We start from the raw sequence: 8,128 nt of genomic DNA on the forward strand, positions 1-8,128 counted from the left end.
CCTGCCATCAGATCAGCTTGGTGCACCGGCCGCAGCGCACCAGCCGTGGCGGCCATTGGAGGGTGAACCAATGGCAAAGGAAGACCTTTCTCTCTGTCTCTCTCTCTCACTGTCCACTCTGCCTGTCAAAAATAAATAAATAAATAAAAATTATTGTCTTCCTGTGGAAGTCTTCAGTGTTCATTATCAGTATCTTGTATTTTAAAGGAGCTAGAAAGCTTAATTAACTATTGACTTTTTTGTTTTATAATGATCATGAATTTAGTAGCTAAACATGACCTAACTTTGAGATTCATTACAAGGAAAGTTTTATATGCATCAGATATTTTTTCAAGAGGTGTTCTCAGCATTTGTTTTCTTTCTTTTTTTAAATATAAAATGTTATGAAAGAAGTGATAGAACTGTAATTGCCAGGTCTACTGATTTCTCATGAAAAGCTAGTATAAATGTCAGAATCAGAGATGGAACAATCATTACAGTGTATCATTAAAAGGGCAGGATTGTGTATTCAAAGTAGATGAAAAAAGGGATCATTTTTGGGGTGGAATTGTGGAATGGGTTGATATTACAATTACTATACTGTGAAAACTTGTTTTCGGAATATGTTTTTAAGGATATATCTTTTTGATTGTGATAGCATTTTATGGTTAACTGTGTATTTACCCATAAGTTAAAATGTTGAGCTAAATTACTTAAGATTATTTTTAAATCATGAAATAAGCAATAAAACAAGAAAAAGATCATGAGGCCTTGATAACATGGAATAAGAAGAACCTCCCAAACTTGTTTTTAAGGATTTGTTTTATTATTTTTTTGAAAGGCAGAATACAGAGGAAGGAAGGGATGGAGAGAGATGTTTCATCCACCGGTCTACCCCCCAAAATGGCCACAACAGCCAGGGCTGGGCATGATTGAAACCAGGAGCCTGAAATTCTGTCTGGGTCTCCCAAGTAGGTGGCAGGGGCCCAAGCACTTGAACCATCTTCCACTGCTTTTCCAGCTGCATTAGTCGGGAGCTGGATTGGAAGCAGAGCAGTCAGGATTCAAACCAGCACCCATATGGGATGCAAGCATTGCATGCAACAACTTAACCTGCTGTACCACAATGCCACCCCCACCCCCCAAATGTTTACACCAGTGCGATACTGATCCATTCCTGGCCAGCTGTGTACATCTAGAGTAGTTTTTTTCATAGTCTTTCTTCAGAAAATTTCTTGGTTAGATTGTAAGGCCACTACAAAACACACCAAACACCAGAGTAAAGGAAAAGGTTTATTGGGGGAAACCTAACAGACCGGAGGGAAGGGTGAAGAGGGTAAAAGAGAGAGAAGGAGAGCATAAGAGATCAAGAGAGAGAGAGAGGTTGAGAGAGAGACAGAGAGAGGGAGAGAGATGAGGAGATGGAGAGAAAGAGAGCCACGTGTTCAGGAACAGGTCCTCTTAAAACTTTACTGGGGGGGGGGCAGGGAAGTAGTAGCTGAAAATCCCATTAGGATGGGGGTGGAGCAGACACTGGTGGTTGGGCCTTGTGGCCACCTGGCTTCCAGCAATGGCGGGGAGGCTAGAGCCTAGGATTGTGTCCTGGGTGTAGATCACACCATAGATAAGACTGTGCTATTTTACTAACACAGATCAGAAGTTTCAGTATTCTGTATTCAGTATTCAGTATTCTGGTACATATGATTCTTTATCTCAGTAAGTAGGACTACCACAACATAAACACCTTGATTAGCATGTGGGAGAAAATCTTGTTCAACACATCCTCCAAAACCCAGCTGTACATTTTAAGTCCAAAATATCTTCTGCTGATATGTGCATTAATAAAGCAGCCCTAAATTGGGGAGCCTGGGTTGCCTTTGATAAATCCATCTCCAGTTCTTAGTATGATTATGGTCTTTGAAGATGTTAATTAAACTTTTTAAGTATTGATGTCCTCTTCCTTCTAACGAAGATAAAAATAGCTCTAAGTTTATAGGGCTGTCACAAAGATCACTTGATGTAATTCATAAATAGATTTTTCACAGTGCATATCAAATATAGGGACTCAAAAGTGTTAGATGTAATCTTCTTCCTCCTCATCATCATTAGCATCAACAGGAGCATAGACATAGTTATGAATCAATTCCTCTATTTCTGTTCAGACTTCTTTTGTCACAGGGTCATAGTTCATGACCCTTGGCGGATATTACACATTCCTAATTAGTCTTCCTATTACCAAGCTTATCACTCTTCTAGAATATTCTTTTTAAAATAAAACTGATCAAGAGCCAGGAGCTCCATCTAGGTCTCCCACGAGGGTGGCAGGAATGAAAACTACTTGGGCCATCATTGCCTGCCTCCCAGGAGGCACTTCTCCTTGCAGGAAGCAGGATCAGAACTGGAGGTGGGACTGGATCCTGGGGACTGCAGCATGGGATGTGTGCATCCCACATGGTGGTTTAACCCACTGTGCCACAGTGCTGCACCCTAGAATCTATCTATTTAGAGGTGTTTCAGAAGGGCAATTTGACACAGCTGGATAGAAAATGCACAAAGTTGCTTGACAGGAAATCCCATCTTAAGCTGGAGGATGCCTTTTGCTCCCTCCTGTGGGAAACCCTGCAGCCTCCCCAGGCTGCACAAACGTGTGCCTCTGTGCTTCCAAAACATCCCTTTCACCCCTCCTTCACTGGCCTCACTGTCTCTTGGCTCTTTATCCATTTCCTAAGTAGACATTTGCCTCCCCAAGATCAGAGACTACACACCACCAGCCCCGGTGCCTGTGCAGTGTCTTATACACAGCTAGAAGATGAAGTAATGCTATTGGCTATTTTTCCAGTGTTCCTTTCCTAAAGCCTCTTGTACAACTCTTATCATCTCTCACTACCTGGAATTATTATAAAAACCTGTAGATGTAATTTTTCCATGGGCTTAAACAGTCCATCCTAAATCTCTGACTGGTAACAAACAATATGCATTAGCTTCCAAACTCAATTACTCTCTGAAATTCAAGCCCACCTATGAATGTTTCTCTGTTGCTTTCCTAACACAGGTTTCAGTAGATATTTCCATTTCAACTTTCTTTGTGAACTCTGCATGCACACACACACACACACACACAGATGCACACATTGTATACACACACACACAAAGTTGTCTTCTAGACCATGTCTTCTCTCTCCTTTTTGGATAACTCTCTTTCTTTTTAAAATCTACATCATTCTTTGCTGTTTCACTAGCTTGCAATGGTCAAATTCCACCAGGCTGAATGGTCAAAATATGACAATCTAGTCATCTTATATATTCCCTCAAACAAACTCTCACACACACTTCTTTTTTTTTTAAGATTTATTTATTTACTTGAGAGTCAGAGTTACACAGAGAGAGAAGGAGAGGCATATATATATATATATATATATAGAGAGAGAGAGAGAGAGAGAGAGAGGTCTTCATCTGATGGTTCACTCCCCAGTTGGCAGCAATGGCCGGAGCTGCGCCGATCCAAAGCCAGGAGCCAGGAGCTTCTTCCAGGTCTCCCACGTGGGTATAGGGGCCCAAGGACTTGGGTCATCTTCTACTACTTTCCCAGGCCACAGCAGAGAGCTGGATTGGAAGTAGAGCAGCCAGGACTCGAACTGGCGCCCATATGGGATGCTGACACTGCAGGTGGCAGCTTTACCTGCTACACCACAGCGCCCGCCCCTCACACACACTTCTAACTCCCATTTCCATGATCCCAGTGTAATATGTCATTCCTCGAGATCCACAAATGTATCTCAATGTTCTTCCTGTGATTTATGTATTTGAGAAATAGAGAGACAGAGTTCCCAAGTGCTGATTCATTCCCCAAATGCCTGATGAGGTAAAGTCGGCTAGGGCCAGGCCTAGGCTAAATCCAGGAGTGGGGAATGCATTCCAGGTCTCCTACATGGGTGTCAGTCACCCAATTCCTTGAGCCTCTCAGGGTCTGCATTGGCAAGAAGATGGGATTGGGAGCTGAAGCTGGGAGTTGAACCCAGGCTTTTCAATGTGGATTTTCTAAAATGTGAGGCATTTTAGATTGGAGTTGATGAACTCAAGAGGCTTCCATAGCTTTGGCAGCTCATAACAAGAGCCTCAGGTGATTACTGATGTCATAAATAAGAGTGCCGATTATTAAATCAACAACAGGAATCACTGGGCACTTACTCCCCATGTAGACCTCTGTCCTTAATGTGTACTATGTGAATTAACGGTAAAACTAGTACTAAAACAGTACTCTATACTTTGTGTGTCTGTGCGGGTGCAAACTGTTGAAATCTTTACTTAGTAAATACTAAGTAGATCTTCCGTACATAAAGATAATTGAAAATGAATCTTGATGAAGAATGGGATGGGAGAGGGAGTGGTAGATGGAATAGTTGCTGGTGGGAGGGAGGTTATGAGGGGGAAAATTCCGCTATAATCCAAAAGTTGTACTTTGGAAATTTATATTTATTAAATAAAAGTTAAAAAAAACACACTTTGCCCAAAAAGTAAAAAAAGTGAGGCAAAACACCCATTCCAGATTTTCCATTCATTATTAATAGTTCAGGATAAGTGAGCTAGTCCATGTCCATTTTTAAAAGAAAGACAAAAGGTTTTTTTTTGCTGTAACCCATATAAATCAAGCTCTGTGTGGTTTTTGATTATGCATTTGATTAAAATCTATGGCTAAACAATTTTGGTTTATTCCCGAAAAATTGAAATAAATACATCAAATATTATTACTGTTCTACTCAGTCAAGTAGAATATTTTCTTTCTTGCCTCTTGACATTTTAGGAAGGCTTGACACTTGTTTTTTAAGAATGCCAGATCTTCTTTTTCTATTGTTAGGGGATGATTTTTCATCAAGTGTCAATATCAGGATGTAATTGTGTTACTGTCAAGATATCATTTACTACTCATAAATCACAAGTAAACTTAATGTATGGCTTCCAACTAGATTGTTGATTTATTTAAAGGTATATATTAAAATCAAGGCAAAATTTCATGCTTTTTTTTTTTTTTACTCGTGAGAGCCAAGCTGCTTTATTTTTTTTAACTTTTATTTAATGAATATAAATTTCAAAGTACGACTCATGGATTACAATGACTTCCCCCCCATAACGTCCCTCCCACCCGCATCCCTCCCCTTTCCCACTCCCTCTCCCCTTCCATTCACATCAAGATTCATTTTCGATTATCTTAATATACAGAAGATCAGCTTAGTATACATTAAGTAAAGATTTCAACAGTTTGCTCCCACACAGAAACATAAAGTGAAAAATAATAGATGATTTTTTTTAAATGATGATGCAATCAGATCAGACCTATTGTCATGTTTAATCCCAGTGAGAGTCAAGTTGGGAATTGATAATTTCTTTTTTTTTTTTTTACAGAGGATCAGTTTAGTATGCATTAAGTAAGGATTTCAACAGTTTGCACCCCCATAGAAACACAAAGTGAAATATATTGTTTGAGTACTCGTTATAGCATTAAATCTCAATGTACAGCACACTAAGGACAGAGATCCTACATGAGGAGTAAGTGCACAGTGACTCCTGTTGTTTACTTTACCAATTGACACTCCTGTCTATGGCATCAGTAATCTCCCTATGCTCCAGTCATGAGTTTCCAAGGCTATGGAAGCCCTCTGAGTTCTCCGACTCTTATCTTGTTCAGACAAGGTCATAGTCAAAGTGGAGGTTCTCTCCTCCCTTCAGAGAAAGGTACCTCCTTCTTTGAAGACCTGTTCTTTCCACTGGGATCTCACTCACAGAGATCTTTTGCCAGAGTGTCTTGGCTTTCCATGCCTGAAATACTCTCATGGGCTTTTCAGCCAGATTGGAATGCCTTTAGGGCAGATTCTGAGGCCAGAGTGCTGTTTAGGACATCTGCCATTCTATGAGTCTGCTGAGTATCTCGCTTCCCATGTTGGATCACTCTCCCCTTTATTTATTCTATCGGTTAGTATTAGCAGGTACTAGACTTGTTTATGTGCTCCCTTTGACTCTTAGTCCTTTCATTATGATCAATTGTGAACTGAAATTGATCACTTGGACTAGTGAGATGGCATTGGTACATGCCACCTGCTTTATTTGAATGAATGCAACTGTATTGTATGCCTCCAACATCCAAAGCGATAGTGTTACATATGAGTAAGTTAGATGAATCCTAGACCAGGAAGTCAGAACCTGAGACTGTGAAGATAGGCTCAGAAAGATGGATAATTCTTGGATTCTAGGTTGCTCTAAGGAGGAGTCGCGACATCACTTGCACTAATTCCAACAAGTTGGTCCAATAAGGAGAAAATCATAATATTGCCTGTTGATAGGAACTTTACCTGGAATTTCAAATCTTTTGAGAGTTGTAAAACAGCTGTTAAACAAACAATTAAAAAAAACACTTTGATTCTTTTAAATCCTACATGCTAGGAACACTGCTTGAATATTGAAATGGATTTCAGTAATTTACTCAGAGAGGATATTTTTGGGAGAAGGATAATTTTTTTCTCTTAAAACAAGTGCTGGCCGGTGCCGCAGCTCAATAGGCTAATCCTCTGCCTTGTGGCGCCGGCACACCGTGTTCTAGTCCTGGTCAGGGCGCCAGATTCTGTCCCGGTTGCCCCTCTTCCAGGCCAGCTCTCTGCTGTGGCCCAGGAGTGCAGTGGAGGATGGCCCAAGTGCTTGGGCCCTGCACCCACATGGGAGACCAGGAGAAGCACCTGGCTCCTGCCTTCGGGTCAGCGTGGTGCACCAGCCGCAGCGCGCCAGCTGAGGCGGCCATTGGAGGGTGAACCAACGGCAAAAGGAAGACCTTTCTCTCTGTCTCTCTCACTATCCATTCTGCCTGTCAAAAAAAAAAAGTGCTGAGAATTAATATTATCTTGGCATAAAATGCATATTCAGGGACATAATATAAATAAAAATGATTATTCTGCATTTTCAAAAAAATAAACTATTTCTGGGGCAAGAGAAATTAAGCTAAGCAGTTAAGAAGTTAAGACTCCCACATCCCATTTTAGTCGTCTATAGTTTAGAATCCAGGCTCTGTTTCTGATTCCAGCTTCCTTCTATTCACACCATGGGAGGCAGAGGATGATGGTTCAGGTACTTGGGTCCCTGCCACACAGATGACAGACTTAGAATGAGTTCCAGGCTTCTGGCTTTGGCCTGGCTCTGATTGTTGCAGCCATTTTGGGAGTAAATCAGCAAATAGGTCTTTGCTGGTGTGTGTGTATACCTTTGAAATCAACAAAGTTTTAAAAATAGCTTATTTCTTTCCTGAAAACATTTTGAAGTTACTGTTTTGTGCCACATCTGGAAACACATTTATATATTTGATGTGTTTTAAGTATCACTTATTTTTATCCTTCATACAGGCAATTCATTTTCTTTTTTTTTTAACTTTTATTTAATGAATATAAATTTCCAAAGTACGATTTATGGATTACAATGGCTTCCCCCACATACCGTCCCTCCCACCCACTACCCTCCCCTTTCCCACTTCCTCTCCCCTTCCATTCACATCAAGATTCATTTTCGATTATCTTAATATACAGAAGATCAGCTTAGTATACATTAAGTAAAAAAATATGGAACGCTTCACGAATTTGCGTGTCATCCTTGCGCAGGGGCCATGCTAATCTTCTCTGTATCGTTCCAATTTTAGTATATGTGCTGCCGAAGCGAGCACGCAATTCATTTTCTACAACACTGTAGATAACATTCATTCATTACATCAGTGTGTATTCCACGCCTTCTGCCTGCCAGACACATATTAAATTCTTTCCCAATAAATAGGTGAGACTAACAAGCAAGAATATTTTAAAAGTATATATTCTGCTTTTGATCTAAAGAAACCCTATTTCAGGCCAGCACCGTGGCTCACTTGGTTAATCCTCCACCTGCGGCGCCAAAATTCCATAGGAGCACCGGGTTCTAGTCCTAGTTGCTCCTCTTCCAGTCCACCTCTCTGCTGTGTCCAAGGAAGGCAGTGGAGGATGGCCCAGGTGCTTGGACCCCTGCACCTGCATGGGAAACCAGGAGGAAGCACCTGGCTCCTGGTTTCAGATCAGCACAGCGCGCCGGCTGTAGCGGCCATTTGGGGAGTGAACCAACGGAAGGAAGACCGTTCTCTCTGTCTCTC

General features: G+C 41.1%; 1 non-coding gene across 1 annotated transcript; it reads right to left on the minus strand.

Moving 5' to 3' along the window:
• Nucleotides 1-7,568: 7,568 nt before the first annotated feature.
• On the minus strand, nt 7,569-7,675 carry LOC127487331 (U6 spliceosomal RNA). The gene has a single exon (XR_007914101.1). It is a non-coding gene; the product is annotated as a U6 spliceosomal RNA (small nuclear RNA).
• Between the last annotated feature and the right edge of the window lie 453 nt (nt 7,676-8,128).

This window comes from Oryctolagus cuniculus, chromosome 16 (assembly GCF_964237555.1).
Source record: "Oryctolagus cuniculus chromosome 16, mOryCun1.1, whole genome shotgun sequence".
Lineage (NCBI taxonomy): Eukaryota > Metazoa > Chordata > Mammalia > Lagomorpha > Leporidae > Oryctolagus > Oryctolagus cuniculus.